General features: G+C 44.1%; 1 protein-coding gene across 3 annotated transcripts in view; it reads right to left on the bottom strand.

The window, feature by feature from the left end:
* MCF2 (MCF.2 cell line derived transforming sequence) overlaps positions 1–25,779 on the bottom strand; it is an 830,978-nt gene that overhangs the window by 339,963 nt on the left and 465,236 nt on the right. The window lies entirely within an intron of this gene.

Here is a 25,779-nt window from a genome sequence, read left to right as displayed (position 1 = left end):
TCTACATCCTGAACCCATGCATCCTCTTCATAACTGGCACATCTTCGTTTTTGCGTGAGTCAAACCAGTGCATCCTAATTGTTGCTTGGAGTGGATTTGGCGCATTATCTTTGGAATTAATGCATTGTCTACTGCAGGAGCAGCAGCCGTGCATCACATTAGGATCCAGCGCTTCACATTCTAAACAGATGCATTGCTGCAATTAATTGGAGAAAATCAATGCATCTAGTCTGCTCTGTGGTTCAACACTGACGCATCACTTCGGCTGCACCTCCCTTCCTCCTCAACAACGACGCATCCCAGATAACGGTACTTTTGTTCAGTATCTTGCCCGTGCTCCATCGTGGTCAGCCTGAACCTTTAACTTTGTCCCGGTCTAGCGTGACCAGATAAACCATTTAAGCGCTTATTGCTTCCAAGTGTTATTTTACATTTATTCTTTAAAAATTCATATCTCAACTTCTACTTTTTTGGTCTTGTTTTATTTATAAAATTAAGCTATATTGTCCTACATCAGTGTGAAATCTTCTTGTATCTTTTCACTGTGTTGCACAATACTTTCCACATTTCCTCTTAAGTTAAACCCGACTGGTCTGTGCCAAGCTATCAGAGGTTGAGGGCAGGATAATTTAGAGTGCGTTGTGACTTACACCAACAAGGACTGTGATTACTGCTTGGACAGGGCGCATACCTCTGCCAACCAGAAGCACAATTTCTTACACATATGATTTTACTGAAAACATTGGAAACAGGTAGATGGTGTGGTACTGGAAATTCTGGACCCGTGTTATAAACATCGTCGTATGATGACGATTTTTGTATCAGCAGACCGAGAATGATCAGAATACTATGCACAAGCATTTTCGCCATATTCGGGTGACGAAATCACCCTGAAATCAGAGTTTCCGTCCTGAACCCTCGGTTTTCATTTGAACGGCAGCCATTTTTTGATTGCCCTCACATAGGCCAATGACTAAGGCCAAAAACGAGTCTGAAGGACACATGCACCTTTGCTGACTCCTCTGTGACCTGGGCAAGCTGACTCCACTGCCTGAAGCCAAACCTGTTCGGCCAGTTCCTTTCCCAGTGGCCGAATGAGATTAGTATCAAGGCACAACATATCATAAAACCTTTCATCACACACAAACCATGCCTAATCTTACACACACCTGTCCCTGTTTCTTACTTTATGACTTGCTTTACGAGGAGGAGGTGCCCGTTTTTATTGGGGGTCCGTCGATATCTGATGAAAGTACTGGGCCTTGCCGGGTAATTGATTGAGGGCTGAACAAACTGAAATATAGGCTTGTCATCATGACTTTGCTTTTTCTTTGTAGTGAAAATATGTGAATGGTCAACTGTAAAATAAGGAATGTTTGCCTAAAGCACAATATTTTGTATAAACGGAGAAGGCTGGCTTTGTAACTTTGAGCAGTCTCCTGAGAATATACACCGTGTTGTACTTCTAGGATACCTGTTACTGGCTGCAGCCAATAAATACGATCTTTGACTTCACCAAGAAGACTCTGTGTTTCTGTAGTCTGAAACAGGAAGGACTCGAAGTCTTAGGGTGTGTTCCCTGGCACCGCTGGGTTCTAAAAACCCAGAACTTCAGTTGGCGCCCAACGTGGGGCGATTTCAGCGGTACCGGTCCAAGCCAGAGGTTCGTGAGGAGCTTCGTGTGAAAATTCTGGAGGAAGGCCGCCACTTCATCGACCCCTGTATGTCGACGTGGTCCGAAAGTCTTTGCTGCGAGGTTCCCCGCTTCCCGACGGCTATGAAGGACTGCTGCCCTGACTATCGCCCTGTTTTGGACCCTTGATGATTGGTAGAGCGAAATGATAGACGAGTCTTCTGGTGACGTCATCGATACCTCAGTTAAGTATAAGTGGAGCGTCTCCCAGTCCTTAGTTTGGTTCTTAGTTTGGTATCCCCTTGGGATCTTTGATTTGAAACTTGCAAGTACCAAAGCCGAGGGACTCGTGTATTCACGAGACTATCGTATTCGATAATCCTTTGAAGTTTGAAGCTAGACTAGAGAGCGAAGATGCCTGGTCTTAGCAGACTTGGAAATTTGTTTTGTCATGGTTGTAATAGGGATTCCCGATTGGAGGACTCGTGTCCGGTTCCTCCGATTGGAACTCCAACCTATGAACTATATGTGAAACATGGCGTAGGCCCCATCACATATAATGAAGTATGGATCCGATACACCAGAAAAGATGGTGCTTTAAAATGGCCCCAACATGGTAGTTTTGACACAGAGATTCTGGATAATCTGGAGGTTAAACTTTTTAAGAAGAAAGCCCGGCCGGCGATGTTTGACTCTTTCCGCCTATGGCGTAAGGAAGCCAAACAGAAGGAAATTAAATTAGCAAAGAGAAATAAGAGAGAAAAGGGTATCTCAATAATGCAAGCTGCTATGCAGTTTAAAGATAATGAAGAAGAACAGATGAGTGAGCAGTTGCACAGGCAACGTAAAATGGTGATCGATAAATGTTATCCAGTTTTGCCGCTTCTTCAGCAAGATGCAGCGAAAGAAATTGAGAAAGATCCTTTAATGTCACACTTGTTGAGTTTGCCACCCCCTTATGCGCAGAATGCTACAGCACCTCCGCAACCTTTACTTGTGCAACCTCCGGTTGTTGTGCCTCAGGTTCTTCCATAGCCGCCAGCTCCTCTTCAGTTGGCTCCTACTCCTATGGCGCAGCCCCCTCAAGGGCCGCCGACTTTGCTACCTGCTCCATCTGTACTTCCTACGACTTTGTCTACTACATCGACTGCCTCTTCTGGTGTTCTTCCTGATACTGCCTCTGCGTCTGCATCTGCGTCTGCCTTGCCTCCCTCTGTTTTTCCCCCTGTTCTTTTGTCAACTTCTCCTTCTATCCGACAGAGAATGACTGATACTGTTGCTAGCATTATATTTCCTCTCTTCGGGTCATCTGGTATGATCCCTGATTCGGAGCGTAAGCAGTCGCGTAGTCAACTGCCTGATTCTCGAGAGAAAGAAGTGTTTGACCATATGGCGCGTAAATGGGTTACTTTCCCTTTTAAATATGATGTAGAGTCTGTTATGGATGTCTTCCGTCAATGGGAAGCACCAAAACAAAGATACGTTTTTGAGAAAATGTGTGCTTTCCTTTGTGAGGAATTGGAGGATAATGATTTAGAAACAAGTCCGCCTGATTTGTGCCGTGTACAGTTTGAGTTTTCAAAGGGCACGATTGTGGGTTCCGATGTTGAGGAAGCAGTTGCGACGTTGTTGTCCTTTAGGAATGAGGATCTTTCCCAGTCACTGTTTGAACATGACCCCTCAGTTAGAAAAAAAGTGAGACAGTACCCAATGAGAGAAGTCCCTCCGGTATGGAAGGACACCGTTGCGGCTGATGCCGTTAATAACATTGCTGCTGCTCCAGCTCATTTTCAGCGTGTTTGGGTGTATGTTCCTTGGAAGCGAGCTGAAGTTTTAGCCCTTAAGCAGACTTTGCCTGACCCCCGTAAAAACCCTGCAGGGTATTATAAGGAATTATCACAGACTGCAGACTTGTGCATTATGAATTTAGCCGACATAGACATGTTATTTGGGAATGTTGTTCCACAGCCTTTGTGGGGATTGATTCGCCATACAGATCATGCGCAAGAGTTAGGTGACTCATGGGCTAATATTAGTACTGTAAATGATAGACAAGTTGGTGGTGCCAAGCCTGAGCCTTTGGTAGCAGAACTTCCTGCTAGGATCATTACTTACATGAAAACTTTAATGCCTGTGATGCGTGTGAATTGGGATAAATTGTCTGCGTGTAAGCAGAAGAAAGATGAAACAGTGTCCGATTTCTTCACCAGGTTTGAGGAAACGTTTATCGACCACAGTGGTCAAGATAGGAGTACAGAAGGTGGTCAACGGTTGTTCGTTGACAAATTTGTGCACAATTTGCTTCCCGAGCTGTGTAAGAAATTGAAAGATTCAGAGAGTTCTTGGGCTGTTTCCTCTTCAGCACAAATATTGGCTACTGCACAGTACTACGAAAATAGGGATAAAGATGAGAAGGATAGAGCAGACAAGAAAACTAAAGAATTAAAGACGAAGGTTCTTTTACAACAGGCGTATCCGCCACGTGGTGGTCAGAGTAACTATCAGCAACCTCAACAGTTTCAGAGAAACTCGCAAAGGTTTGAGTTTTCTCAACCACGTGTTCCTGTAGGTCCCAATCAGGGTTCATATTGTAAAGAAGAGGGTCATTTCAAGTATAGTTGTCCTATTTTGTTACAGCGTACGAATGGGGCTTCTGGCGCAAGAGGTCGAGGTGTTCGACAAGCTCCTAGAGGTAGAGGACGTGGAAGTGTCCCCCGGAACGCGCGTTCCCTTCCGTCTCAGAATTCAATGAATAGTTTTGACCAGCAAAATAACGCGTCTGGTAGGACGGCTCAGTACTATGCTGACGACTACTATGCGAAAGATGAGAATACGGAAGGTAATGATTGCTAGGACAGCCATAGACAAAGAGAGGGAGTTGTTTCAGTTCCAGTAGATCAGAGTGGACCATATGTTAAGGTGATTACATCAGGTGTGTCAGAGCCTTTTCTGTTGGATACAGGTGCTACAAAGAGTTCTATTATGCACTCAAAACTCCCTGGCGCACCTTTGTCTGGCGAGACGAATGTTTCAGTAGGTTTTTCTGGCGCCCCGGTTAGGAACCCGATTTCTAGTCCTATGTCCCTTTCTGTTGGACCTTGTGAATTGAAAGCACCCCTTATTCTGACGACAGGTTGTGGTGAAAACTTGTTAGGATTGGATTTGTTGAAAAGATTGTATGCGACATTATATTGTTCTCCTTCGGGAGTACAACTTACACTGGGTAGGAAAGTGATCTCTCCAATGTATTTGTCGAAGGATAAACTTCCGACCGAATTGTCGTTTCTTCCTGATATTCTTTGGGCTACTGGTCCTAATGATGTGGGTCTTTTGGAAATACCGCCATATGTTGTGACACTGAAAGCCAATGTTAAATTGCCACGCATTCCCCAATACAAGATCTCTAGTGAAGGTGAAAAAGCGTTGCTAGCGATCATTTATGATTTGATTGAAAAAGATGTAATTGAAGAGACAAGAGGCAACGTTTGTAATAGTCCTGTTCTGCCTGTTTTGAAACGTACTGACCCTTCTCAGCCACCTGTTTACAGGTTCGTGATTGATCTTAGAGAGGTCAATAAAATAGTTGTGCCACAGTTTCCAGTTGTTCCTGATATCACTGCCCTATTGACTATGATTCCAGCTTCCGCCACCTGGTTCTCGGTGATTGACTTGAAGAATGCTTTCTTCAGCATCCCGATTGCCGAGCAGAGCAGGGATATTTTTGGCTTCAGTTTAGGAGGCCGAAGCTTCCGCTTCAAACGTGCTCCTCAAGGCTACTGTGAAAGTCCATCAACATATAGTCAGGCTTTAAAAACAAAGCTTGATGCAATTGTTTTACCTGATGGCGCTACCCTTATTCAGTACGTCAATGATTTGCTAATCGCTGCAGATACTGAGGAAATTTGTAAAAAAGCCACCTTGTCGTTGTTGCGTCATTTGTCTGATTTGCATCACAAAGTGTCTCTTTCAAAACTGCAATATTGTCGACAAGAAGTGACCTACTTAGGTCATCTCTTATCGAAGGAGGGAAGGAAACTGACCCCAGAAAGAATTCAGGCAATTGCAAAATTGAGTGTGCCAAGGACACAGAGAGAAATACATGCTTTCTTGGGCATTACATCATACTGCAGGCAATGGATACCGAATTTTTCTTTGCTGACCAAACCTTTGGTAGCATTGACCTGTAAAGATACACCAAATCCCGTTCCGTGGTCTGAAGATTGTCAGAAAAGTTTTTCCGAATTACGTAATGCATTGTGATCGGCTCCGGTGTTGGGTACCCCCGACTACAGTAAGCCCTTTACACTGTATGTCCATGAGAAAGAGGGTTGTGCATTGTCAGTACTGACACAGTCTTTTGGAGACAAGCAGCGCCCATGCGCGTATTTTTCGTCGACTTTGGATCCGGTAGCTAAAGCATTGCCGAGTTGCTTGAGAGCCACAGCGGCAGCAGCTGTTTCTATTCGACAGTCTGCTGGGTTAGTGATGAATAATATGTTGATTGTGATGGTTCCACATGCAGTGGACACGTAGTTATACAGGACCAAGACACAGCACTTAACTAGTGCTCGATTGTCAGGTTACGAGTTGACACTGTTAGCGAGTCATGTGCACATAAAGAGGTGCAATACGTTGAATCCAGCCACGTTATTGCCGATCTCAGTAGAGACAGATGATGTTGAACAGCATGATTGTTTTCTCAGGACAGAAGAAGAAACGAAAGGGAGAGTAGATCTTAAAGATACTACTCTTGTAAAGTGTGATGGTACCTTATGGGTGGATGGTTCATGCTTCAAGCTTCCGAATGGTGATACGACTGCAGCATATGCTGTCACGACTTTGCATACGATTGTTGAAGCTGCACGTATACCCCATAATTCAGCTCAAGCAGCAGAATTGATTGCACTTACGAGAGCGCGTGCGTTATCAAAAGGAATGAAAGTGACCATATATACTGACAGCCAGTATGCGTTTGGTGTGGCTCATAGTTTTGGACGATTGTGGAAAGAACGTGGGTTCCTGACTTCGCATGGAGATAAGATTCAGCATGGTCAGTTGGTGAATGAGCTTCTTGAGTCACTGACCTTGCCGTTACAAGTTGCGATTGTGAAATGCAGTGCACACAAGAAGGTTAATGATGATGTTGGTCGTGGCAATGCATTTGCTGACGAAATCGCAAAAGAAACAGCAAAAGATGTGATGAATCGAATGTATGTTGCAGGCCCTGCAAGATGGGTTGGTGACGTTGGAATGTGTGAAGATACGATAGAGAGTGTGAAGTCTCTTCAAGCTGAAGCTTCAGAGAAAGAGTTGAGTGTGTGGAGAGAAAGTACGGGTAAATTGGATGAAAATGGTTGCTGGGTTGACTTGTCAGAACATCAGCGATGGTTGTTACCCGATGCGTATGTGCTTGCAGTGGTGACAATGGCTCATGGAATGGCCCATATCAGTGTGAAAGGGATTTGTAAGTTGTTGGCTCCAGTATGGCAAAATGCTGGAATTCCTAAATGTGCAGAGAATGTGGTCAAGAATTGCATGGTGTGTCTGAAATACAATCCTGGTAGGGGAACCCCAACTCCAGCTGGTCATTTTGCACCTCCAATGTATCCGTTCGAGGTTTTGCAGCTATATTTCATCCACATGGAAAGGTGCAACAATTTGAAATACGTACTCGTTGTTGTTTGTGCCTTTTCAAGATGGGTAGAAGCATATCCCTTGAAAGACAACACAGCCTTATCCACAGCTAAAGCCCTTGCCAAAGAATTCTTCCCTAGGTTTGGAATGCCGAGAATGGTTTGGAGTGATAATGGGAGTGAATTTGTGGGTCGAGTGATGAAGAAAGTATGTGAGGGGCTAGGTATCCAGCAGAAATTCCACGCTGCAAATCACCCCCAATCAGCTGGACTAGTAGAGTGCTATAATGGCACATTAAAACTAAAATTGGCAAAGATACAAGCGAGCTCTGGTCTTAAATGGCCTGACGCTCTGCCTTTAGCACTCCTATCAACAAGAATGACTGTGCATTCGCGAGTGGGACTTAGTCCCTATGAAATTGTGTACGGCCGCCCGGCCAACATATGGGGAGTGCCAAGGCCGACAAAATTCAGTGAGATCGAACACCCTGTACTGCTTGATTATTTGTATGAATTGACGGCTAAACTGCGTGTTTTACACCAACAGGTTCACAATACTCTGCCTCAGGTCTCTGAAACTCCAGGACATCTTATCGATCCTGGATCATGGGTGCTGGTCAAAAATTTCCAGCGGACAAAATGATCAGCCCTGTTGGACCGGCCCCCATCTCGTCCTTCTCTCAACAAGATCAGCTGTTCGAGTGGAAGGAAAAAAGAACTGGATCCACGGCGTACACTGCAAGAGGATCCCTTTGCCTCTACCGTATGACCGGTGGGTCCAGGAGGGGATCGCTGACTCTGAGACTGAGACCGTGCCTCGTTTAGCGATGCACGTGTAAAAGGAACACTTTCTGAACAGGAAAGTGACAATATTTTGCAAGAAGCTGTGCCACCATCAATTCGATTGAACACTACAGAGCCTGAACTCTTGTTCCAGAACCAGACAGTACCTGGAAAAAGCGGTTATAATTTGAGGCCAAGAACTATGGACAAATAAAAAAAAATCTTTTTTCTTTGCTATTTTTGAAAGAGCAGCTCTCTCATCTGAGAAACTTTCTTATTTTTTATTTTTATTTTTCGAACCGCCATCCGGGTTCAGCTGTAGGGTCGTGGTTGCCCAAGCCTTTGGAGTGCAGCTGAAGACGTTAGGTCGACAGTTCTGGTCGGTCTAAGGGAGTTGCCCTGGACTGACAGCAGCATCCCTTAGCATAGAACACCCTACCACCACGAGCAGCAATTAGAGAGGATGGAGTTTTTCGAGAATGAGAGACCTGCCAAACAGATGAACTTTAAAGCCAGAATGTGTATAATGATGACAAAGAAACGATTTTTGATACTATGTACTTTCATGTTGCTCAGTGTGATGACGTTTTTAATAGGATATGTTTTATTCTCTTTTCAAGTGACATTTGCACCCACTACACAGCCCATACCTCCTTCTACTGTTTCCTCGCATTCTTTTCACCCTCTGCCTGAACACGAGTCTGCTAGAAGATTAGAATTTGTCAATAATTCATTCATTCAGCTTCTACACCAACACCAATTAGTAGTGAACACAACTAACTGTTGGGTGTGTGGTCTTATGCCTCATACTACAGATAAAGGTATCCCTTATCTGGTCCTGCCTTTCAGCCAAAATGGTTCTGTGTGGGCATATAGAACGATATTCATATACGCTCATGAAGCCAACCCCCTACGTTCTGTGAAGGATAATCCTAAGAGTAGTGCTCTAGTTAAGGGTATAGTAGATATGATTAGGGAAGATATTTCCTATGAGACTATCCCGAGAGATGAGACACTAGCATATATTGGATGGAACATAACAGGATATGGAGTTACTCTGAGTGAGAACCAGCGAGCAAAGAGATCCTCCCCAATCTGGATTGTACCCCATCAGGGTCACCTATGTCTGCAAGGTAATGGCAAGAATCCCAGAGCTCAGTTAGGGAAAAGTACCTGCACTGAAACATATGTTTTTGCGTCTCAGACCTCCCCTTCGTTCTTAACAGCTAAGGGTACCTATTTCATCTGCCATAATAGAGCCTATACATGGTTGCCACCTGACTTCTCAGGCACATGTTTTGTTTCGTTCCTGTTGCCTCCCACCTACACGGCCGCGGCAGATTACCATAAGACAAGGATAGTTAGAGGTGTCATCAGTAAAGAAGACACTGCAGGACAAGAACTTGGAGATTTCGTAAAGGGTTTTCTGCCGTTTTGGGGGCCTATGGTTAACAGCAGGAACATAAGGCAATTGACAAGGGTGGTTGAATCCACGGTAGATGAAACCGCCGGTGCCCTTAGTAATTTGACTGCTGAGCTCCAGTCGGATCGCCTTATGACTCTTCAGAACAGGGTCGCATTAGACGTCATACTTGCAGACCGAGGTGGGGTATGTAAAGTGATCCAATCAAGTTGCTGTGTTTTCATTCCAGATAACGCTCCGACAGTTTACCAGGCCATTATCAAAATGCATAAGATCTCCGAATCTATTCACGTGGATAAAGGAGATTGGTCATTGATGGGGTGGTTCTGGGAACTGATATCCGCCTGGGGATGGAAGATTCTGATAGTCATTGGGATGATCTTAACCATTCTTTTCCTGTTCTGTCTGTGTGTACAGTATGCTCTGCAATATGTGGCCTCTGTGCTACATCGTGTGTAAGGAAACATGTATCAAGAGACGAGCTAAGTAATAGGATGATGCTACAGCAACATCTCAACGACTTTATGAATATAGACCTGGACTCAGACCTGGACTCAGATTAGCGTGAGTATAGGTTATTGCCTATGTAAGGGCAAAAGGAGGGTCTGTGGTACTGGAAATTCTGGACCCGTGTTATAAACATCGTCGTATCATGACGATTTTGGTATCAGCAGACCGAGAATGATCAGAATACTATGCACAAGCATTTTCGCCATATTCGGGTGACGAAATCACCCTGAAATCAGAGTTTCCGTCCTGAACCCTCGGTTTCCATTTGAACGGCAGCCATTTTTTGATTGCCCTCACATAGGCCAATGACTAAGGCCAAAAACGAGTCTGAAGGACACATGCACCTTTGCTGACTCCTCTGTGACCTGGGCAAGCTGACTCCACTGCCTGAAGCCAAACCTGTTCGGCCAGTTCCTTTCCCAGTGGCCGAATGAGATTAGTATCAAGGCATAACATATCATAAAACCTTTCATCACACACAAACCATGCCTCATCTTACACACACCCCTGTTTCTTACTTTATGACTTGCTTTACAAGGAGGAGGTTCCCGTTTTTACTGGGGGTCCGTCGATATCTGATGAAAGTACTGGGCCTTGCCGGGTAATTGATTGAGGGCTGAACAAACTGAAATATAGGCCTGTCATCATGACTTTGCTTTTTCTTTGTAGTGAAAATATGTGAATGGTCAACTGTAAAATAAGGAATGTTTGCCTAAAGAACAATATTTTGTATAAAAGGAGAAGGCTGGCTTTGTAACTTTGAGCAGTCTCCTGAGAATATACACTGTGTTGTACTTCTAGGATACCTGTTACTGGCTGCAGCCAATAAATACGATCTTTGACTTCACCAAGAAGACTCTGTGTTTCTGTAGTCTGAAACAGGAAGGACTCGAAGTCTTAGGGTGTGTTCCCTGGCACCGCTGGGTTCTAAAAACCCAGAACTTCAATGGTAGTTGTTTATATTTTATTTAGACTCCTATTCCTCTCATCATTTGAATATCAGAGATCTCAGGGGGACATTTTTATGCAATTCCAGTGAAGCACTCTAGGAGTATCTGGTTTGTCATCTAATTGCAAAAATTAATCACAATAGTAGAGAAGGCTGAATATTTGTGGCATTTATACTTTCAATAGACCTGATAAACTAATAACTAGAGGGCGAACGCTAAAAGCAGATATAGAAAAAGAAGGAATCTGAGCTGTGTTCTAAAGAAGAAAATATCTATTGAGGGAAAGCCATGTTTAAGGCCAAAATGACAGATTAACTGATTACTTGATTAGCAACATTTATCAAATCCGAACTAACTAAGTGGGTAACTTTCGAACATATTTCTCCTGAAACGATGGACCGAGATAATCCATTCTCCCCTAATCAGAAAATAATCTGATTGATCATGAGAAGACCTACTAGAAAAAGCTGAATTGGTAAAGCATTGCGTTTACCTGGTATCCTGGTATTTAACACAAAAACAGGAATGAGCAGCTAAAGATTAGCCACAAAAGCAATCAGAGGGGAGGACGGGAAAGTGCTAGTACACTCTGAAAAACAATTGAGTACTGTCAGATTTAAAACAGAATGGTATCCATTGGGATCAACAAAACAATCAGGATTTATATAGTGCTGATAATCACCCAATAGGGTATTCAGGCGCTTGCAGGTACCGGGAGATTCATTTGAACAGCCAGGTCTTATGGCCTCTTTGGAATTACGGAAGTGAGGTGATGGTCCAGAGATGCATGTGACGGCTGTTTCATGTTTTTGCAGCGAAGTAGGAGAAGGAGCATCCTCCACTTCTGCTTAGGTGGGAGAGGGGAGTGTGGGCAAGTGAAAGGGAGGCAGAGTGTAGTGTTTGACACTTGGTGAAAGTTCAGGCGGTGGTTAATATAGGCAGGTCCTTGGTTGGTAGAGTTGTGTGTGCATGGGTCAGCAACTTGAATTGGTATCTCTTCTGTACGGGGAGCCAGGGGAGTTGCCTGAGGTGTGGTGTGATGTGGGTTAATTGGGGGAGGGGGGAGGACGAGTCTGACTGCAGCATTCTGTATGGTTTGAAGTCTCTGTAGGGGCAATTCCTACAAAGAGCGCGTTGCTGGTCGATGAAGAGGGCATGTGTCACAGTGCATCTCATGTGCAGGGGTAGCCACTTAAAGAGATCTTATGTAGCATTCATAGAGTGAGGGAGCAGGTGGAGAAGATGCCGTTGATCTGCGGTTTCATGGTGAACATGTTATAAATGATGATTCCAAGGTTTCTAGACTAGTCGGCGGGTATGGGTGCGGTTCCCAGGTCTGAGGTCTACCAGAAATAATTCCAGGGGTTGCTGCTGTTGCTGAAGATCAGTACTTCCGTCTTGTCTGTGTTCAGCTTCAGGTAGTTGTTCTTTATCCAGTCAGCAACGCTTGTCATGCATCTGTGGAAGTTGGTCTTGGTGGTGGTAGGGTCATTGGTGAGGGAGAAGAAGAGTTGGCTGTCATCTGCGTAGGATATTATGCTGAAAACGTGAGATCTGACGATGTTGGCCAGTGGGGTCATGTATGCATTGAAGAACATAGGGCTGTACCCTTGGGGACACCCAAGATGATATCCCTGAGTTTGGAGGTAAATGGTGGTAGGTGGATCCTCTGTGTCTTTCTGGTAAGGAAGGTGAGGATCCATCTGGGTGTATTCACTTGGATGGCGATGTGGTGATGTGATGGAGTCTTTTCTTTAGCGTGTGGTGGGATATGGTGTCGAAGGCTGCCAAGGAGTTGAGGAAGATCAGAGCTGCTGCTTCTCCTCAGTCGAGGAGGGTTCGGATGTCATCAGTGGCAGCGATCATGGCAGTCTCGGTGCTTTTATTGCTGCGGAAGCCAGAGTGGGAGGCGTTGAGTATCTGGTTCTGCTCCAGATGTGTCATGAGTTGTTTGTTGATAGTCTTTTCCAGTACCTTGGCTCAGAATGGGAGCAAGGAGATTGTCTTGTAGTTTTTGAGTTCCCTAGGATTGGCTGAGGGTTTTTGAGCAGTGGTCTGACTTTGGTGTGTTTCCAGGCATTGGGAAATGTTGGGTGGTGATTGAGGTGTAGAGTAGGGTGGTGAGTTCCTGGCTGATCCTTTGGTTTCGGAGATTGAAGATGGGGTGTGGGAATGGGTCTGTGGGCGGTCCCAAGTGGATGGATTTCATGATGGAGGTTGTGTCCTGGGTGGAGAGCTGGTTCCAAGTGTTCAGTCTGTGGTTCGTGTTAGTTACGGTGAGGGCGTACTGGTCGAGGAAGTCAGTAGGTGTAGATTAGGGTTCATAGTTCTGTATATGGTTGCAATCTTGATATGGAAGAAGTTGGTGAAGTTGTTGCAGAGCTTTTGGCAGTTGGGTTGGAGAACTACTTAATGATGTTGAAAAGTTTCTTGCTATTGCTGGCACTGGTTTTGATGTGTGCAGCTAGAGCGGTCTTCTTATTGTCCTCAGCACGCAGTGGTAGAGGTTAAGGGAGTTTTTCAAAGGCTGGCCTGGTGGTGGGAGTCCCCGCAGGCATGCCACCTCCTCTCCAGCTGTTCACTGTTCTGAGTTCTTGGGTGTACCAGCTGACAATTCGGCAGGGTCTTCTGTGATTGTTGCTCTTGATGGGGGCATTGCTGTTAGCGCAGGTAGTGATCCAGTTGTTGAATTTCTTGATGTCCTGCTCCAGTTTTGTGGTGTGGATTGGAAGTGTTGACGGTGTCTGTACAGCTGGTCTCTGACATTTTGCTCGGGCTGTGGTGGGAGGCGCTGACCATCTTCGGGGGTCGGTGTGGGGGGGTCGAGATGCTGAAGTGGATGATGAAGTGGTTGTGACATGACTGTATTGGATGCTGGAGGTGAAAATGGGGTCCAGCGTATGTCCTGCAGTGTGTGTGGCATTGCTGACTATTTGGGTCAGTCCAAGACTGCTCATACTGTCGAAGAGGCGGGCCGTGTTGTCATTGAGATCGTCAATGTGGACGTTCAGTTTGCCGAGGAAGATGTAGTCCTTGGAGACCAGGGCTAGAGGCGCTTTGTCTACGATGGTGTTGCAGAAGCTGTAGCATGGACCAGGGGATCGGTATGCTAGGGTGCTTCTGATGGTTGTCTTGTCATCAATGTTTAGGTGTTCTATGGGGGTGGTAGTATGGTCAAATGGTGGTATTGTCAGTGGAGGTGGTGCACTCTACGGTCTCTTAGTGAATGATGGCTATTCCTCCTCCCAGCTTGTTAGTGCATCCTGATGAGTGATTTAATATCCATCAAGGATTGCTGTGGCGATGTCCAGGGTGGATGCAGGGTTGAGCCTGGTCTCGGTGATTAAAAAGATATCGGCTGCGAGGGTAGCGATGATGTCCCATAACTGAGTGGAGTGCTTGCAAATGAAGCGATTGGTGTGGAGTTGGTGGGTCGCTTCTAGTGCTGTGTGGCAAGAGGTTGGTGTGGTGTTTTGCAGTCTGACAGTGGTCATGCTGGTGCAGGAGAAGGTGCATCTGGAACAGGAGAATGTACCTACCGAGGAGTGGTTTGTCATGAGGTTAATAGGCCCCGTGCACAAACACTTATATTTTGCATGTTCACGTTTAAAGTTGACATCTTTTAAATGATAACTTTTAGTACACATTTGCTTGCGTTCCCTGTGTGAGGAAATGTACTCAGAAACGTTTACTCACAATTACATTTCTTCGTAGGTACATTATCATACCTTAGAACATTCTGTCCAAAGACTGGGTACACTGCGTAAACTGTCCTTATTTGTTGTTTTTTGTTCTGCGACAGTTCTGGGTGGGTAGAATCAACAATGACAGCTGGACCAGAGCTCAGGCACAGAATGAATAGGTCCAGTTTTAATATTTAAACTGCACTAACCCTTTGTTTGGCAGAGGAGCATTTCAATGGATTGTCGGTTCACCCTGTGCCTGAATTCTAGACCAGCTGAATGCCTATCCTGAGAGGGACTGCAGCCTGTTCTACACCATGACTGGCTACCAGATGATACACAACGCAGGTAGATGGGAAGTTAGACCACTCGGAGGTAAGTGGCAGAATCGCAACCACCCTATGCTCTCTAGATTAGGCAGTGCTAGTTAGGAGTACAAATATATTTATTCATATAATTATTTTAATAATCATAATTTTTGAATTCTTCTTCTTCACCATTCTTGTAATGCTGATTACTATGCTTTGTCTCTTATACTGATAATTGCCGCACACGTAGTTTACACAAGATTTCAATTGCTTCAATAAATGTTTGAAATGCCAATATGTGTATTTCTTGTTTCTCCCTTTGGGCATGCTTGAGTTGACGACAAAAGGTAGATTTGTTTATACAATTTCCTTGGGGTAATTAGGGTTGTCATGTTATGAGGTTGCAGACACCATCAGGTACCCTGTAAGGTTTTAGGGGTCCAGATTTGCACTGTGAGCTAGTCAGGAACTAGGTCAACATATTCTGTAGGTCTGAGCAGACACAGTCCCCTATAGTTGTAATGTTGATGTTGCCCAAACGCACAGTCTTACTGAATTATTAGGAACTGCATGACAGTGTAGCAGTGTGCGCTGGATCATCTGGTATTCAGGGCATTGTACCTACGGGTGGACTGGGAACCAAGTGTACTGGCACTTGGCGCAGTCCAGGCAAGATCTTGCTTGCCTTTGACGTGCCAGCGTCGCGGCCACACTGCAATCTCCCTAAGTCCTGGGAAGAGGGATGGGAGCTGGGAGGCAGTGGGGCAAAGCTAGATGGGAGAGTTGCAGCAGGAATTGGTAGAGGGGTTTGGCGGGAGGTGGGAAAAACAGGCAGGCAGCAGCTATCTGGCAAAGCACACGAGAATAAGCACAGAGAGGGGGCAAACAAAAGAAAATAAGCACAAGATAACAAGCACAATCAGGGGGCAAGCACAAGGAAATACGCACAAGACAATAAGCACAATTAAGTGGCAAGCAGAAGATAATGGGCACAGCCAGGGAACAAAGCACAAGAGAATAGGCACAATCAGGGAGCAATGAGAAAAAAATAAGCACCAGAAAATGAGCACAATCAGGCGGCGAGTAGGAGAAATAAGCACAATCAGCTAGAGGCACAGCAGAGAGACGAGGCACAAGAGATAAAAGGGGAAAAGTCCAACGGACGAAGCAATGGCTGGTAACACAAGGGAGTTTTGGGTTTCGGACCTGCTCCATTCATCCTGGAATATCCAAGGAGTTTAGATAAGTGCTCATCTCACCCACACCCCTAATTAGTTATGAGAGGCAGCACAACAAATCCAATTAAATGTGTGTATCACTACCTTCTATTTGCAAAACAATCCTTATAACCTCCCCTACCAACTCACAAGAGTATCAATCAGCTTTCTCAACCATAACAACTTTATTATAAATTTATCATCTGATATGCTTACCAATCTGCCATTTTACCTATTCATTTTAATGCAGTTGTTGAATGTTACCTGCCTTCATCACTCAACTCTCTGCTTCATTTATTTTGATATAAAGGACCCTTATACTTATTGTCTTAGAAGTGTTATTGAAATGCTAACATTTTCATAACCCTAAACCAAACCTTAAGTGGAACACAAAACCTAGATGTAACTTTTTAACTTAGCTAATTTGTAACCCACACTTTAACTTCAAAGTGACATTACCCATTATGCTATCCTGAAAACTAGGGCCAGCTTTGAACCTTATCCAAACCCCATTGATCCGTCCAACCCATCAATAACTCATTGATCTTTATGCTGAAACATTGTGTCATTATGATATACAAGAAATGTCCTTTGTGATTAATTTGGGGGGATGCTCTATACAGATTTCTCCTGCTTAGTTAACACTATTGATGTCAAGCAAAAGACCAATGTAGAGTGGTGGTTGTGGCCTATTTGGACATAGTAACACTTGTAATCCATCCCATAAGGAAGATTCCAGGACCAGATGAACAGCCTTGAACTGGAATCAAGGCAAGTACACTCGGGCAGGGACAGGCTGAGCAGTAGGTGGAGGTTACCGAGACCCGTAGTTTTGCTCAGAAGCCAACAACCAGCACTATAGAAGTTCAGGGTGCTGAATACTGCAAAGACGTAGAAAGCAAGCAGGAGCATCAAATGGAACATGTACCTGCTACCATCTCCCAGTTCAGCTGTCACTCACAAGATTCCATACTCCCTTCTCTTTTCCTACATTCTTTAACCATGGTGACCTAAATTCCATCCATGGTTAAGACTCAACACATCTTTCCGCTTATAACTTGAATAAGAGATATGATATGTTATATAGCCAAAGGAAACACAAGGAGATGATGGACGGATCACGGAAACTTTTCGGACACTCACCCCCAGTCACAGATCTGGGTTGAATCCATCATCGTTCTTTAGCTCATTTCACCACCCCAGTTCAAACACAGCTATGTGCAAATCAGTCTTGACCCTGTGCCTCATGGGAACAGTCCAGCCTGAACTGCCAAGCCAGGTCTTCCCTGGACCGGAAACAAGCATTCTGGGACCGGTTCAATGCTAACAGCCCTCACAGCCAGGATAGCTTGAATCCAGTGGCAAAGTGAGCAAGGGACCCACGTCTGGGCATACCCTGCCAACTTAGGGTGAACAAAGCAAACACAAGGAGATGATGGACCGAGCGCTGAAACTTTTCAGACACTCACCCCAGCCACAGATCTGGGTTGAATCCATCATCGTTCTTTAGCTCACTTTGCCACCCCAGTTCAAACACAGCTATATGCACATCAGTCTTGACCCTGTGCCTCCTGGGTACAGTCCAGCCCGAACTGCCAAGCCATGTCTTCCCTGGACTGGAAACAAGCATCCTGGGACCAATTTCGGGCTAACAGCCCTCACCTGCCAGGATAGCTTGAATCCAGTGGCAAAGTGAGCAAGGGACCCACGTATGGGCCAACTTAGGGCGAACAAAGCAAACACAAGGAAATGATGGACGGAGCAGTGAAACCTTTCAGACACTCACCCCCAGTCCATCAATTGTTTTTGTATTTGTCACCCTGAGTGGGACGGGCATCCCCAGACATGGGTACCGTGCGCTCCTTGCCACTGGAGTCAAGCTATCCTGGCTGATGAGGGGTGAAACCCCGAAACCGGTCCTAGGATGCTTGTTTCCAGTCCAGGGAGGATCTGGCCTGGCAGTTCAGGCTGGACTGTTCCCATTGGGTTCAGGGTCAAGACTGATTTGCATATGGCTGGGTCCAAACCTGAATGGCACGGTGAGCAACAAAACGATGGTTTTAGGCCCAGATCTCTGTACTGGGGTGAATGTATGACATTGTTCTGCATTCTGTCCATCAATTGTTGTTTTTGCATATGTTATATAGCCAAGCATACATATGTTTCACCTGTAAAACTTGAACAAAAGATATAGAATATAATACAAAACATGCATTGTAACATATATACATACTACATAAAGTATAACAAAATCAATATACTGTTGACATAAGAAAACGGAAAGAAATATTATAATGCACAAATCACTGGTAAAAATTCAAAGTCTAAAGAAGTTAGATAGTGTTTATCAAGAATATAATGACAACATTTTATTGTAAACACAACGCAAAGGTGCACCACTTACCAACAGATGAAGAAATAACTGGTCTATATCCATGGAATTTTTCTTATAGTTTCTTCATTTATTCACAATATTCTTGTTTTTTTAAAAACAACACAGCCGACGCGTTTCGTCCAATAAAGGACTTCTTCAGGGCATGAAAGCAAGGCACCAGACACTCACAACAATGTCAGCGTCGAGTTATCCACGATAGTTGGGTTTATAGAATGAGTATACACAAACTCATTTCAGCAGGAATGAAATTAACAAAGAAAACGACTTCTCTATAGAAGAGAGTAAATCCAAGGCATAATAACACCTTATTTAGACCACTACAAGGGCCACACCCCAATAAGGTGGGCAAGGAATGACGTGACAACCCCCCGTTCAGCCTCAGTATGGCTGTATTTGGACCCGAAAGCATCTCCTGTAGAGCAAAGGCCCTTGTATTGGTCAAAATAAGGTGTTATTATATCTTGGATTTCTTTGTTTGTTGTTAAGTGGTGCACCTTTGCGTTGTGTTTAAAAATTGTTATAATCCTGTATTGGATTGCACCGTGGCTGTGGGTGCTTTAACGGTATGCACACATGAGTGATGGTTAATTCTCATCGAACATATAACAATTAGGGATAGTGGGTCAGGTGCTAGGTCGTTACATGGTACACTGTCAACTGTTTGTCTTTTTGATACACAACATTTATTTGGCATTTTCTTTTCTCTTTCTGACAATTTTCATTTTTTTCTCTTCCATTTTATTGCTCACCTTTAAATTCCTTGACAACAGAGTGTGACTTATGTCATCTTTCCTTTCCCTTATGACCTCCTCATTTCTGGTCTCCCCTCTGATATCCAGTAAATTCCTACTGACTAGCCAATGATCAATTTCTACTTTGTCTTTATTCCACCACCACTTACTATCCTCTACCTTCACCACACTTTCTCTCACCTCGATCACCTCCTTAGGTGTAAAAAATGTGGAAGCCCCCTTAGGCATTACTCTGGAAATCTCTCACTAATCTTCTACTGCCACCTTTAATCTTCTATTCTTATCCAAATATTTGTTCCATGCATGTAAACTTTTACTTTGTTTTTAGGTACCGGAACTTTTCCTATCCATGACAGTATCATCTTGAATGTTGGTACCCTCCCTCTCAATAACACAAAAGGTGACATATTTGTATCCGCTTTTGGAGTGGTGCATATGGCCCATAATAATTTAATTAATTCTACTTTACAATCCAACCCATTCATTTTAGCTAGTTGTACATTTTCTTTTATTACACAATTGAATCTCTCAACAAGACCATTGCTCCTGGGATGATATAATGATGTTCTAGTGTGTTTCACTCTAAAAAAACTTTAGAAACTCTGAAAATTGCCCAGAAGTAAATTAGCACCCATTGTTTGTTAATATTTCATTAGGAATCCCCTATTTTGAAAAAACTGATTCTAAAAATTCTATCACCTTATGACTATTGAGTACCTTCACAGATTTCACTTCCAGCTAATGGCTATAATAATCAATTATTACTATACCATACTCGTGTACATTTCCAGATAATATAATTGGACCAATGATGTCAATCGCAAAGTTGCTCCATGCCCTAGTTAGTGTTTTGAGCATGAAATTCTTTGTGATGTGTTTTGCGTTGTCTTATGTGTAATTTTCTTTGCTTTTTCTTTTTTAGTGGAATATTGTTGGTCCTTACTGTGTCTGTGCAGAGTAGGTGGTGGTGAGTCTAGCTTCTTCTGGCAAGTGAGTGGTATAGCTTTGGAGTATATAGGTCTTTGTGATAAAGTCACATTTTGTTTATTACTTAATTTACAAAGTGTTTGTTGTTGTTGACTTGTTTGACAAGTCACCTTTATTAGTAAGGATTATGGCTAGCCGCAGAATTACTGCTCAGCAGGTGGTTGGTATACTTTTTTAATCTTCCTCTGACCATGATTATGAGATTGACAGTGCATCTGAGGGAGAAGAGGGAGTGCAAGATTCTGGCAGTGAGTTTTCTGTCCAAGAGGAATCATCGGATGATGAAGCGACTCTCAGTGCGGATGAAGCTACTCTCAGGGCAGATGAAGTGCCTGTTTTAGAGGAGGACACTGATTTGTCAATTGTGCAGCAAGAGGCATTTGGATTGCAGCCTGGGGCTGCAAGGCTTCCTAATGGAAGTGCTGGACTCTGGATTGATCCAAACATGGTGCAGCTGGTGGTGCCTGCCTTTAGTGGTCATGCGGGGTGGAGAGTGGATTATGAAATTCTTTGCCTATACAGTTTTTTCAGTTGTTTATGGGTGATGTATTTTTGGCTGAGATTGATGAGCAGACTAATTTGTATGCTGAGCAGTTTTTGAGGACAACTGTGTCAGGCTTAGGCCCTGCTCTAGAGCTACCCGGTGGACTCCCACAAATCTGGATGAGATGAAGAGGTTTTTAAGTTTGACTTGTTTGATGGGCTTTATAAGGAAGCCTTCCCTGGCTTCATATTGGTCTACCAGTCCATTGATGGCAAGGGCCATATTTCCTGCAATTATGAGTCGGGACCGGTATTTACTTTTGCTGTGGATGCTGCATTTTGTTGATAATGCTTTGGCGTTGCCACAAGATCACCCTGACTGTGACCGTCTTTTTAAGATTTGGCCTGTTCTTGAACACTTTGTAGATCGATTTTCAGAGATCTATACTCCAGGGAAAGAAATAGTTGTTGATGAGTCTTTGGTCCTGTTCAAGGGCCGTTTCGTTTTTTAGGCAGTACATTCCTAGCTAGAGGGCACGTTATGCAAATAAGACGTATATGTTGTCTGAGAGTAGGACAGGATATGTCTATAATTTCTGGGTGTACATTCGTAGGGACTCCATTATTGACCCCCCGGTTGTCCGTCCACTTTAGGAGTTTCAGAGAAAATTGTGTGGGACCTTGCTAGAGGACTGTTTAGCAAAGGTCACCATTTGTATCTTGATAACTTCTACACTGCTGTGCAATTGTTTAAGGAATTGGACACACTTACTTGTGGCACAATCCGCTCTAACCGTAAAGGTTACCCAAAAGAGCTTGTTTGCAAAACGTTTCAGAGGGGACAGTGCAGTGCCTTGCCAAGTAGGGAACTGCTAGCTGTGAAATTTGTGGACAGGAGGGGTGTGTACATGCTGACTACCATCCATGATGACAGTACTTCACCTGTGACTGTTTGGGCTTAGGTTGCTGAAGTGCGCAAACCTGTGTGCATTATAGACTACAATAAGCACAGGGGTGGTGTCGATAGAGTAGATCAGAGGTTGGAACCTTACACTGCTGTTCGTAAGGCTTACATTTGGTATAAGAAGTTGGCCATCCATCTCTTCATTTTAACAACTTGTAATGCTTTTGTTGTGTTCAAGGAGTGTTCTCCTGCTTCAAAGATGACTTTTGTTCAGATTCAGGAGTCTAGTGATAAGCAGCTTTGTTGCTGTGGAACGGGCAAGTGTTCCTAGAGTTAGAGTGGTGAAGGATGTGCCTAGATTGAGAGATCGCCACTTTCCTGATTAAATTCCTTCCACTCCCAAAAAAAACAATCCCTGTAAGAGATGTAGAGTATGTTTGCGAAGAGGTATGCGGAAGGAGAGTCGTATGCACTGTGCAGATTGTCCTTCTAATCCTGGGCTGTGTGCGCCTACATGTATCGGATTATATCACACACTAAAGAGTTTTTGGGCGCAACCGTGAGTCTAATAGTGTACTGCCTGGTCTTTATGGTTTTATAGTTGTTCAGTTTCACGGTTGGCATTAGAAATATGTCATTAGTTACTGCTGTTGTGTTTCTAGGTATAGTTTTGTACCTAGTTCCAATTGGTTTGTGATTTATTTCTTGTTAAAACATATTTGATGATGTGTGCGTGGACTAGGGCTTGGCTGGCGGTGTGCATGGGCTGGCGCTTGGCTGGCATTGTGCATGGGCTGGCACTTGGTTGGCGGTGTGCGTGGACTGGTGCCTGGATGGCGGTGTGTGTGGACTGGCGCTTGGCTGGCAGTGTGTGTGGGTTGGCGCTTGGCTGGCAGTGTGTGTGGGTTGGCGCTTGGCTGGCAGTGTGCGTGGGCTGGCGCTTGGCTGGGAGTGTGTGTGGGCGGACGCTTGGCTGGCAGTGTGTGGTGACTGGCTGGAAGTGTGTGTGTGGGCTGGTACTTGGCTTTCAGTGTGCATGGGCTGATGCTTGGCTGGTGATGTGGGTGGGTGGGCTGGCGCTTGGCTGGCGGTGTGGGTGGACTGGCGTTTGGCTGACGGTGTGTGATTAGTGACTTGTTGCTGGTCATTACACACTCTGCTAGCCATACGCAACTGCACACACTATGTCAACCACCAGCCGGTGGGATTGCTGTGTCAGTCATGTGTGCGTATGAAAGTGATGGGCCCATGAACGGTGCTGTCTATTGATGCGAATGTTGTAATGTGCTGGGCACGCGGCTGGCAGTGTGAATGGTCTAGTGTGTCACGTGTGAAAGGTGTGAATGGCCTGTAAAGAGGTTGGTGTCTTGCCGTGGCTTTACAGCTCACGAGCTGTGAGTAACTGGTTCAGGTTTTTAACCTTTTAATTCTCAACAGTGCATTTCCTTTTTGTGAAATCTCTTGTTAATAAACTTTTTCGCTCTGAACCTTCACTCACCCTCGTGCCAAATCCAATCAGTATATGTGTGTATAGGAATAGTTATTTTAAAGTAAAATTTGTCTTTTCTGTCTTTCTCTGACAGGGTGTACATTGTCTCTACATTGTTGATGTGAGTGTTGCAATGAACTGGGGCCGCAGCTGGTGGCGGCCACGTGTGTCTCAAATATGAAAGGTATGTGAATGGCCTCTAAAGAGGTTGGTGCCTTGTCATGGCTTTACAGCTCATGAGCTGCGAGTCATTGGCTCAGGTTTTTAACCTTTTAATTATTAACAGTGCATTTCCTTTTTGTGAAATCTCTTGTTAATACCATATACATTCTGAACCTTTCACTCAGCCTCGTGCCAAATCCAACCAGTATGTGTGTGTACTTGGGGAACAGATGGATAGGTAGTCATATTTGTCTTTCTGTGCTGAGGTGTAGTTTGCCTCTAGGGAAAATTTACAAACTTTAGATATTTTTGTAAACCAAAAAAAATGGAGAGTACTGGGTGGTGTGCCCCTCATGGATCCCAACAAGTTTTTTTACTCACAATGCCATGCAAACCTCAAAATGTGACTATAGTCGCACCTTTTTCTTGCATTACTTTGTCATAATCTTCTGGTATCAGAAAAACCAAACTTTTCCTACCATCCAGCATTTCCCCCAGGTCTCCTGATAAAAATGGTACCTCACTCGTGTGGGTGGGCCAAGTACCCGCGGCAGACAAGGGCCCAAAACATATTGTGGAGACATCAAAATGACCTATCACAGAACAACCTGGTTATGCTAGGGGAGTCACCTGGGTTTTTGGCCCCGTGCTCGGCAGCCATCTAGGGAAACCTACCAAAGCGGCACATTTCTGAAAACTAGACACCCAGAGGAGTCCAGGGAGGTATGACTTGTGTGGACCCCCAATGGTTTCCTACCCAGAATCCCCTGCAAACCTCAAATTTAGCTGGAAAAAAATCCAATTTTTCTCAAATCTCTGCGTGGGAAATTTGTGGGATTACCGGGCAAACACAAAATTACCTATCACAAAACAACCTGGTTTTGTAAGGTGGGTCACCAGGGTTTTTGGCCCCGGGCTCGGCTGCCATCTAGGGAAACCTACCAAACACATACATTTCTGAAAACTAGACACCCGAGGGAGTCCAGGGAGGTATGACTTGCATGGATCCCACAATATTTTCCTACCCAGAATACCCTGCAAACCTCAAATTTAGCTGAAAAAAAATCACATTTTCCACATATTTTTACGTGGGATCACAGTGCTGGCACAAATGTCTTACCACACAGCATTCCTCGCAGTCTCCTGATTAAAATGATACCTCAATTGTGTGGGTGTACAATGCAGAGTTGGATAAAAATGATTTTTTTTTAAATGTAGCGCTTAAAATTCGCTGTGCTGTACCCTACCCTTAAAGCCTATTTTCTGGCCCTTCCCAGTCATGCGTCCTTGCCCCACCCATACAAGCGAGGTAGCATTTTACTCTTGAGACTGAGGGAAATGATGTGTGGTAGGAAATTCAGCCCGGTGATACCACAACTTTCCCACAGTTTGAGGTTTTCAAGGGATTTGGGGTAACAGAACCTGGTGAGAGCCACACAAGTCACCCCCTCCTGGATTCGCCTGGGTGTCCAGCTTTAAAAAATGTATAGGTTTGCTAGGTTATCCCTAGGTGCCGGCAGAGCTATGGTTCAAAATCCACAGCTAGGAAATTTGCACACAAAAAAAAGGGTCAGTTTTCAGTGTAAAATTGGGGAGTGTCCATGTTGTGTTTTGGCCCGTTTCCTGTCACGGACACAAGTGAGATACCATTTTTATAGAGAGACTTCGAGGAACTCTGAATTGTAGAGTAACTGTTATTACCTATTGACTTTCTATGCATTGCTGCCTTCAAAGACTATGTATAAAAAAAAAAAAGTCACTTTGAAAAATTTCCTATAATTCACATGCTAGTATGGGTACCAACAATTTTGGAGATTTGCAAATAGCTACAGTTTCTAAACTCCATATTTTGTTCCCAATGCGAAAATACATAGGTGTCTTTGATACCTATTTTTCACTCTTTATATTTTACCAAATGAATTGCTATATACCCGGTACACAAGATGCTGCTCAGTTATTGGCTCTAGGTTCCTCGGGTTCTTGGTGAACCTCCAAGTCCTATATATCCCCGCAATCAGAAGGGTCTAGTGGATGTAATGGTATATTGCTTTTGAAAATCTGTCATACTTAGAAGAAGGTACAGGTCAACACGTTGGCACAAATGGCTGTTTTCAACTCATTTTCAATTTTTCTCATTTTCTACTGTTAGTTTCTATAAAAAAACCTTGAAGGATCTACAAAAATGACCTATTGCTGAATTCAGAATTTTGTTTACTTTTCAGAAATGTATAGCTTTCCAGGATCTATTATTGCTTTCATACCCATTTCTACCACTAACTGGAAGGAGGTTGAAAGCACAGAAAGTAGCAAAAATAGGCTATGTCCCAGTAAAATGCCAAAAATGTGTAAAAATGTTTGGTTTTCTGACAAAAGACTGCCTGTCCCTGAAAGCTGGGACGATGGTGATTTCAGAAGCTTTCTTCTGCAGCACTTTTTCTGCATTAAACAAAAAATAAAATTGGCTAAT

The sequence above is a fragment of the Triturus cristatus genome, chromosome 5_2 (genome assembly GCF_964204655.1).
Source record: "Triturus cristatus chromosome 5_2, aTriCri1.1, whole genome shotgun sequence".
Classification (NCBI taxonomy): Eukaryota; Metazoa; Chordata; class Amphibia; order Caudata; family Salamandridae; genus Triturus; species Triturus cristatus.
Note: the sequence above shows the minus strand (reverse complement) of the source record. Positions and strands in the feature narration are given on the sequence as shown.